General features: G+C 35.6%; 1 non-coding gene across 1 annotated transcript; it reads left to right on the top strand.

Annotated features, from left to right (window-relative positions):
• Positions 1 to 4398: 4398 nt before the first annotated feature.
• LOC115849746 (small nucleolar RNA SNORA3/SNORA45 family) lies at positions 4399 to 4527 on the top strand. Its single transcript, XR_004038128.1, has one exon. It is a non-coding gene; the product is annotated as a small nucleolar RNA SNORA3/SNORA45 family (small nucleolar RNA).
• Positions 4528 to 8712: the final 4185 nt, after the last annotated feature.

Raw genomic sequence — 8712 nt, 5'->3', positions numbered from 1 at the left:
AAAATCAATAAGGCAATAAACGTCCTAAATGAAACACTAGACCACCAGACAAGCTTAACTGATACATACAGAACACTATGTCAAAAAAAAAAAAAAACCCACAAAAACACAGAGTACACACTCTTTTCAAGTTCAAATGGAACATTCACTAGGATAAACCACATACTAGGTCACAAAAAATTCTCAAAAGTTTTAAGAGTATAGAAATTAATTCAAGCATCTTTTCTGATGACATGGTATGAAACTAAATATTAACCACAGAAAGAAAAATGGGAAAATAATAAGCACATGGAGACTAAACAAGGTGCTACTAAGAAAAACAATGGGTCAATGATGAAACTAAAGAAGAAATTAGAAAATACCTCAAGAGAAATAACAATGAAATCACAACCACACAAGATCTATAGGAGGCAGCCAAAGCTGTTCTAAAAGAGAAGTTCATAGCAATACAGGCCTTCTACAAGAAAAAAAAATCTCAAATAAACAATTTAATCTAACATTTAAAAGAATTAGAAAAAGAATAACAAACAAAACCCATATTCAGCAAAAGGAAAGAAATAATAAAGATCAGAGAATAAATAAATAAAATAGGTATTAAAAAAGAAAATGATAGAAAAGAAGAGCAAAATAAATAACTGTTTTTCTGAAAAGTTGAACAAAGTTGATAAACCTTTATCCAGGCTCACCAAGAAGAAAGCAGAGAGGACCCAAATAAATAAAATTTTTAAAAGATGAAAGAGGAGAAATAACAACTGATACCACAGAAATAAAAAAATCATAAGAGAATACTATGAATAGTTATATGCCAAAAAATTAGATAACCTAGAAAAAATGGACAAACTTCTAGAAACATGCAGCCTGCCCAGACTGAGTCAAAAAGAACGACAATATGAACAGACTAATCACTTGAAGTGAAATAAAATCTATGGAGAAAATAAAAAGAAACTCCCTGCAAACAAAAGTCTAGGATCCCATGGCTTCACTGGAGAATTCTACCAAACAGAAAAAGAATAACATATACCTATACTTTTCAAACTCTTCCAGAAATTGAAGAAGAGGGAACACTCCAAAATTTATTCTATGAAGCCACCATTTCTCTGATACCAAACTCAGACAAAGAAAATACAGAATAAAAAGTTACAGACCAAGACCTTTGATGAATATAGAAACAAAATCATCAAAAAACTATTAGTAAATCAAATCTAACAATGCACAAAAAAGATTACACACCATGATCAAGTTGGATTCATTCCAGTGACACAAGTTTCACTCAATACACATAAATCAATCTATGTGATAAAACACATTTACTAAAGGAAAGACAAAAAAAACACATGATTGATTTCAGAATGGTTCCTGTTTCTCTCCTCCTAACAGAAGCAAAAGAGGATTTATCTCTGCTCTTCACTGTGAGAATCTAGTCCACCTCCAAGAGTAACTTAAAAGCTGTGTGATAAACAAGGCCACTTGAAGAAAGGTAAACTGTAAAGGGAGTTTCTACCTAGACTGGAAACCAGAAGTTCTCACTTTAGCTTCTGAAATGACAATAAATGCTATAAAGACAATAAAGAGGTGGGACAAGATGGTGGAGTAGAAGGACCTTGAGCTCACCTAATCTCAAGAGCACACCAAAGTCACAATTTTCTGCTGAACAACCATCTATAAAAAGCACTGGAAGCTATCAAAAAAGATATTCTACATCCAAAGACATAAAGAAGAAACCACAAGAGAGTAGAATGGACACACTCCCACTATAATCAAATCCTATACCTCCCAGGTAGGCGACCAACAAACTGGAGAATAAGTATATTGCAGAAGTTCTCCCACAGGAGTGAGGGTCCTTAGGCCCATGTGAGGGTCCCCAGGCTGGGGGTCTGACATCAGGAGGAGATGCTCACAAAACATTTGGCTTTGAAGGCCACTGGGGCTTAATTGCAAGGGTTCTACAGACTGGAGGAAACAGAGACTCCACCCTTGGAGGGTGTACACCATGTCTCATGCACACGGGGACATAGGACAAAAGCAGTGATTTCATAGGAGCCTGGGCCAGACTTACCTGCTGGTCTTGGAGAGTCTCCTGGGAGGGTGGGAGGCAGCTGTTCATCCCTCTGCAGATGGAAATAATGATGATGAAAGTATCAGGGAGTGTCCATCAGCATGAGCTCTCCTACAGGCCCACATGTTGGCACCAAGACCTGGTCCCACCAAAAGGCCTGTAGGCTACAGTGCTGAGATACCTCATACCACATAATCAACAGAGTGAGAACAAAGCCCCACCCATCATCAGACAGGATGCTTAAAACTTCCTGAGCCCACAGCTACCTCTAGACACACCCGTTGACAAGATCCTTCCCACTAGATGGCCAAGATGCAGCTCCACCAACCAGCAGGCAGACACCAGTCCCTCTCATCAGGAAGAATGTACAAACCTCTAGACCAGCCTTACCCATCAGGGAACAGACTCCAGAAGTTAGGAAACTACAATCCAGCACACTGTGAATCTGAGTCTGCAAACACAGGACAGAATCTCCATCAGTACTATCTGGATCCTGGCCCTTCGGTGATGAGAGGGGAGTGTACTGCTAAGACACATAGGATATCCCTTACAGAGGGCCACTTTTATAAGGTCGAGAATCATAACTAAGCTACTATGTACATAAAAATACAAATAGAAATTTAAACAAAATTAGACAGCAAAGGAATATTTTCCAGAAAAAAGAACAAGATAAAACCCCAAAAGAACAACAAAGTGAAGTGGAGATAAGCAATCTACCTGAGAAAGAGTTCAGAGTAATGACCATAAAGATGATCCAAGAACTTGGGAAAACAATGGATGCACAGAGTGAGAAGTTAAAAAGTTTTTAACAAAGAGTTAGAAAATATAAAGAACAAACAGTAGAAAAATACAATAACTGAAATGAAAAATACACTAGAAGGAATCAATAGCAGAATAACAGGCAGAAGAAAGGATAAGTGAGTTGGAAGACAGAATAGTGGAAATCACTGCCAAAGAACAGAAAAAAGAATGAAAAGAAATGAGGACAGTTTACAAGAACACTAGGACAATATCAAATGCACCAACGTTCGCATTATAGGGATTGCAGAAGGAGAAGAGAGAGAGAAAGGGCCTGAGAAAATATTTGAAGAGATAATAGCTAAAAATTTCCCTAATATGGGAAAGGAAATGGTCACCCAAGTCCAGGAAGCCCAGAGTGTCCTATACAGGCTTAACCCAAGGAAGAACATGCTGAGACACATAGTAATCAAATTGTCAAAAATTAAGATAAACAGAAAATATTAAAAGCAACAAGAGAAAAGCAATAAATAACATACAAGGAAATCCCCATAAGGTTATCAGCTGATTTTTCAGCAGAAAATCTGCAAGCCTGAAGGGAGGGTCATGATATATTTAAAGTGATGAAAGGGGAAAACCTACAACCAAGATTACTCTACCCAGCAATGCTCTCATTAAGATTTGATGAAGAAATCAAAAGATTTATAGACAAGCAAATGTTAAAAGAATTCAGCTCCACCAAATCAGCTTTACAACAAATACTAAAAGATCTTCTCTAAGCAGAAAAGAAAGGCCACAACTAGAAACAAGAAAATGACAAAATAGGAAAGCTCACCAGTAAAGGAAAACATACGTTAAATGTAGGAAAGCATGCACACATGAATATGATATCCAAACCAGAAACTGTGAGAGGAAGAGAGTACAAATGTAGGATATTTGAAATGCATTGGAAATTAAGAGATCATCAAGTTAAAACAATCATTTGTATATGTATAGACAGCTATATTAAATCCTCATGGTAATAGCAAAAAGAAAAATGTAAAATAGGTATACACATGAAAAAGAAAAAGGTATTCAAACACAACAGTAAAGATAGTCATCAAATCACAAGGGAAGAGAACAAAAGAGGAAAAGAAGAAAATAAGACCTACAAAAATGAACCAAAGTAGTAAACAAAATAATGACATGGACATACATATCAAAAATTCCCTTAAATGTAAACAGATTAAATGTTCCAACCAAAAGACACAGACTGGCTGAATGGATACAAAAACAATACCCTTACATATGCTGTCTGCAAAAGACCCACATCAGATGTAAAGACATATACAGACTGAAGTTAGGGGATGGAAAAAGTTATTCCACCCAAATGTAAATCAAAAGAAAGCTGGAGTAGCAGTACTCATATCAGACAAAATAGACTTTAAAATAAAGGCTGTTACAAGAGATAAGTAAGGACACTACATAATGATCAAGGGATCAATCCATGAAGAAGGTATAACACTTGTAAATATATATGCACCCAGCATAGAAACACCTCAATATATAAGGCACATGTTAAGAGACATAAAAGGAGAAATTGATAGCAACACAATAATAGTGAGCCTGAGACTAGAGTCACATTCTGACAGATCTTGTCCTGGTGTGCTAGTGTGCTCAGAGAGAATCTGTGGGGTTTAATTCATTGGTGAGGACAATCAGTACCCCCAGGAGTGACCCAATGGGAAACATGCCCTCCCTGGAAAAAAAAAATAACAATGGGGGATATTAACACCTCACTTACCATCCAGACAGAAAATCCATAAGAAACCACAGGCCTTAAATGACATATTAGACCACATGGAATTAATTGATATTTACAGAGCATTTCATCTGAAAGCAAAAGAATACATATTCGTTTCAACTGCACATGGAACATTCTCCAGCATAGATTACATGCTTGGCCACAAAGTAAGCTTATGTAAATTTAAAATTGAAATCATATGAAACATCTTTTCTGACTGCAACACTATAAGATTAGAAATTGACTAGAAAAAAAAACACAGAAATGTGGAGGCCAAACAATATGCTACTAAACATCCAATGGATCATGGAAGAACTTAAAAAGGAAATCAAAAAATGACTAGAGACAAATAAAAATGAAAACATGATGATCTAAATTCTATGGGACACAACAAAAGCAATTCTAACAGAAAAGTTTATGGTGATACAAGCTTACCTCAGGAAACAAGAAAAATTTCAAATAAAAAAACTAACTTTATGCCTAAAACAATGAGAGAAAGAAGAACAAACAAAACCCAAAGTTAGCAGGAGGAGAGACATCATAAAACTCAGAAGAGAAATAAATAAAATACAGACTAAGAAAACAGTAGAAAAGATGAATGAAACTAAAAGCTGGTCCTTTGAAAAGATAAACAAAATTGATAAACCTTTAGCCAGACTCATCAAGAAAAAAAAAAAGGGAGAGGGCCTAAGTCAATAAAATTAGGATAAAAAAGGAGTGACAATGGACACCACAGAAACAAAAAGGACCATAGAGACTGCTACAAGCAACTATATATAAAACAGACAACCAAGAAGAAAGGGACAAATTCATAGAAAGGTACAATCTCCCAACACTGAGGCAGGAAAAAATAGAAACTATAAACAGACCAATTACAAGTACTGATTTTAATCTGTGATTTTTCAAATTCCAACCAAAAAAAGTCCAGGACCAGATGGCTTCAAAGGTGAATTCTATCAAACAGTTAGAGAAGAGATAACACCTACCCTTCTCAAACTCTTCCAAAAAAATTGCAGAGGAAGAAACATTTCCAAAGACATTCAATGAGGCTACCATCACCCTGATACCAAAGCCAGACAAAGATATCACACAAAAAAGAAAATTACAGGCCAATGTCACTAGTGAACGTAAACGCAAAAATCCTCCATAAAATACTAGAGAACAGAATCCAACGACACATTAAAAGGATAATACAACATGATCAAGTAGGATTCATCCCAGCGAGGCAAGAATTCTTCAATAAAATCAAGTCAGTTAATGTGATACACTACATCAACAAATAGAAGAATAAAAACCATATGATCATCTCAATAGATGCAAAAAATGCTTTTGATAAAATTCAACATCCATTTATGATAAAAAAAAAACTCTTTAGAAAGTGGGCATAGAGGGAACCTATCTCAATATAATAAAGGCCATATATGACAAACCCACAACAAACATCATTCTCAATGGTGAAAAACTGAAAGCATTTCCTCTAAGGTCAGGAACAGGAAAGGATGTCCTCTCTTGTCACTTTTATTCAACATAGTTTTGGAAGTCATACCCATGGCAATCAGAGAAGAAACAGAAATTAAGGAATCCAAATTTCAAAAGAAGTAAAACTCACTCTTTGCATGTGACATGCTACTATACATAGAAAATCCTAAAGATGTTACCAAAAAAAGCTAGATCTCATCATGAATTCAGTAAAGTTTCAGGATACAAAATTAATACACAGAAATCTCTTGCATTCCTACACACTAACAATGAAAAATCACAAAAAGACATTACGGAAACAATCCTATTTAACTTCACTTCAAAGAATAAAACACCTAGGAATAAACCTACCTAAGTAGGCAACAGATCTGAACTGAGAAAACTATAAGATGCTGATGAAAGAAAGAAAAAATGACACAAAGAGATGGAGAGATATACCATGTTCTTGGGTTGGAAAAATCAATATTGTCAAAATGACTATACTACCCAAAGTGATCCACAGATTCAATGCAATCTCTATCAAATCACCAATGGCATTTTTCACAGAATCAGAACAAAATTGTTTACAATTTGTAGGGAAACACAAAAGTCCCCAAATAGCCAAAGCAATCTTCAGAAAGAAAAACAGAGCTGGAGCCATCAGGCTCCCTGACTTCAGACTATACTACAAAGCTACAGTCAACAAAACAGTATGGTATTGGCACAAAAACAGAAATATAGATCAATGGAACAGGATATAAAGTCCAGAGATAAACCCAACCACCTATGCTCACCTAATCTATGACAAAGGAGGCAAGAATATACAATAGAGAAAAGACAGTCTCTTCAATCAGTGCTGCTGAATAGCCCAAACAATCTTGAGAAAGAAAAATGGAGCTAGAGGAATCAGGATCCCTGACTTCATGCTATACTACAAAGCTACAGTAATCAAGACAGTATGGTACTGGCACAGAACCAGAAATATAGATCAGTAGAAATGGATAGAAAGCCCATAGATAAACACATGCACATATGCTTACCTTATGCTTGACAAAGGAGGCAAGAATATGCAATGGAGAAAAGACAGCCTCTTCAACAAGTGGTGCTGGGAAAACTGGAAAGCTACATGTAAAATAACGAAATTAGAACACTTCCTAACACCATACACAAAAAATAAACTCAAAATGGATTAAAGACCTAAATGTAAGGCTAGACACTATAAAACTCTTAGGGGAAAACATAGGCAGAACATTCTATGACATATATCACAGCAAGATTCTTTTTGACCCACCTCTAGAGTAATGGAAATAAAAACAAACAAACAAACAGAAAAAAACCCAACAAGACCTAATGAAACTTAAAAGCTTTTGCACAACAAAGGAAACCATAAACAAGATGAAAGGACAACCCTCAGAATGGGAGAAAATATTTGCAAATGAAGCAACTGACACAGGATTAATCTCCAAAATATACAAGCAGCTCATGTAGCTCAATATCAAAGAAACAAATGACCCAATCCAAAAATGGACAGAAGACCTAAATAGACATTTTTCCAAAGAAGACATACAATTGCCAAAAATTCATGTGAAAGGATGCTCAACACCACTAATCATTAGAGAAATGCAAATCAAAAGCACAATGAGGTATCACCTCACACCATTCAGAATGGCCATCATCAAAAAGTCTACAAATAATACATGCTGGAAAGGATGTGGAGAAAAGGGAACACTCCTACACTCTTGGTGGGAATAAAAATTGATACAGTCACTTTGGAGAACAGTATGGAGGTTCCTTAAAAAACTAAAAATAGAACTACCATATGACACAGCAATCCCACTACAGGGCATATACCCTGAGAAAACCATAACTCAAAAAGCATCATGTACCACAGTGCTCACTGCAGCACTATTTACAATAACCAGGACATGGAAACAACCTAAGTGTCCATCGACAGATGAATGGATAAAAAAGATGTGGCACATATATACAATGGAATATTACTCAGCCATAAAAAAGAACAAAATAACATTACTCAGCCATTTACACCAACATGGATGGACTTAGTGATTGTGAAACTGCATGAGGTAAGTCAGACAGAGAAAGACAAATATCATATGATACTGCTTATATGTGGAATCTAAAAAAAGGGTACAAATGAACTTATTTACAAAACAAAATTAGAGCCACAGTTGTAGAAAAAAAAATTTACAGTTATCAGTGGGGTAAGGGGGGGAAGGATAAATTGGGAGCCTGGGAATTAACATATACACACCATTATATACAAAATAGTTAACTAATAAAGACCTACTGTATAGCACAGGGAACTCTTTTCAATATTTTGTAATGACCTACATGGGAAAAGAATCTAAAAAAGTGTGGAGATATATACATGTATAACTGATACACTTTACTATACATCAGAAACTAACACAAAATTGTAAATCAAGTATATGTTAATAATTTCTTTTTAATTTATATGGAAACACAAAAGTCCCCAAATAGCCAAAGAAATCTTGAGAAAGAAAAACAGAGCTCTTCTAATCAGGCTCCCTGACTTCAGACTAGACTACAAAGCCACAATAATCAAAGCAGTATGGTACTGGCACAAACACAGAAATATAGATCAATGGAACAGTATAGAAAGCCAAGAAATAAACCCATGAACCTGTGGTCAATT

Source organism: Globicephala melas, chromosome 2 (genome assembly GCF_963455315.2).
Source record: "Globicephala melas chromosome 2, mGloMel1.2, whole genome shotgun sequence".
NCBI lineage: Eukaryota > Metazoa > Chordata > Mammalia > Artiodactyla > Delphinidae > Globicephala > Globicephala melas.
This window is presented reverse-complemented; position numbering and strand designations above follow the sequence as displayed.